The sequence below is a fragment of the Mus pahari genome, unplaced genomic scaffold (assembly GCF_900095145.1).
Source record: "Mus pahari unplaced genomic scaffold, PAHARI_EIJ_v1.1 scaffold_12218_1, whole genome shotgun sequence".
Taxonomy (NCBI): domain Eukaryota; kingdom Metazoa; phylum Chordata; class Mammalia; order Rodentia; family Muridae; genus Mus; species Mus pahari.
In genome coordinates, this window is record NW_018392579.1 from 1 (window position 1) to 1,715 (window position 1,715).

The 1,715-nt window shown below is 45.4% G+C and overlaps 1 pseudogene; it reads right to left on the reverse strand.

The window, feature by feature from the left end:
* Positions 1 to 863: 863 nt before the first annotated feature.
* Positions 864 to 1,448, reverse strand: LOC110315101 (annotated as a pseudogene).
* Between the last annotated feature and the right edge of the window lie 267 nt (positions 1,449 to 1,715).

A 1,715-nucleotide genomic window follows, 5' to 3' on the forward strand; every position in this document is an offset into this window, starting at 1 on the left:
TTTTTTCATTTATGTAACCTTGATTTGTTCTCCTTCATGCCTCTGCCTCTCTGACCTTTCTTGCACTTCCTCACCCTGTGTGGCTGTTCTCTTGTTTCAGACAGTCCCAACTTCTGCTTTCCTATTCCATGTGTTCTACTCTCCTATTTTACACTTTCCTTAAGATTTCGTCTTTTCTTTTATCTAAATCAATGTATGGTTACATATAAGTACACACACACACACACACACACACACACACACACACACCCATCATTTTTACAAATCCATTGAGGTGGAAAGATATCTCAGCAGTTAAGAACACTGACTGCTCTTGCAGAGGACCTGGGTTTCACTCCTAGTTCCCATGTAGCTAAAAATCATCTGTAACCCCAGGGCAGGCTCTCTCATTATTCATCTCTTTTCTGTGTAGATTCCAGTTCCCTTACTTCGAATCTGTCCTTCCTGGTTTGTGTTGAATGTTCTCACAATTGATCTCTAAGGACAGCTATGCAGGGAGAGGGCAAGGGATAGCCTCACTGAGAGATCCCAATTCNCTGGTCTCCTCTGCCAGCCACTACTTTCCCACAGAGAAACNTCAGGTAAGATGATGTGGGGAACTTTCAGGAAACATGATAATCTCTTCTCAGATTCACTTGTTTCCAGGAACTGGGAAGATGCCTTGATTGGTATGAGGCCCTGCCTCAACAGACACACACACACACACACACACACACACACACACACACACACACTTCTCTCTGTGTGTCTGTCTCNATTCCTCTCTCCCCAAACCTGTCCTACACAGAGATACCAGAGATCTAGATTTGCATGCAAAGGTGTTTATTAATTAGGGAAGACATGTTCAGGTAAATTAAAGGGAATCAGCCACAGGTTTCATGAGGACAAGTGCTGATATGGAGCACAGACAAAGGAATTGGTTCTTCACTACTGTGGTCTTGGCAGTAGCAGATGAGTGAAGGTACAGAGTGCTGGCACTGGAGGTAAAATGTCCCATCCAAATGAACCGGAACCACTGGATACTTGGAACTGTACTGTGGAGTTTAGGGGTTACAGGCAACTGTGTAGTATTCCACTGATCCTGTCATTTGGTATCTGCATTGGGTATAAGGTGTTTCCTGACTTGTGAGGTTACACAGTTATAGGTACCTGAGATGAACTCTTATGACAGTTTGTACTTATGTTGTCTCTGTACAAGCCACTTGGGTTGCCACACACACCAACAACATCAGCAAAACTTGTATGAAAAAGGTAATTATGTTCTTATCTCTTCTTCTGTTCCTGTTAATAGGAAGCTTTTCAACATTACAACGGAGGTTGGCTTTATTAGTGACATGATGGGTGGCAAACCCCCAGGAAGGGGTTGGTCCCTGGCATGAGGCAAGCATTAGGATAAGTCCTAGCAGCAGCAGGAGACAAGGTCGGGACTCAAGCAGCTTCAGACCCATGTTTCCTGTGAGAACAGAAGTGAAGTGACTGCTCCCTCCTTGCCTCGGTTTTCCTTATGTCTTCCTCAAGGCCCTCGGCTGTCACTGTGGGTCCACAGTGCCACTTTTCTTGGACACTGCCCCATCACCTGAACACCCTGTCCCAGGCCTACACAGTCAAGTTCTTAACCAGTCTGCGTTGTGGCTCCCGTGGAACTGAGAGCTGGTTGTCCTGGAAATCTGGAAAAAATGGGTGAGTTTCCCTTGGGCCCATAGATATACAGCAGG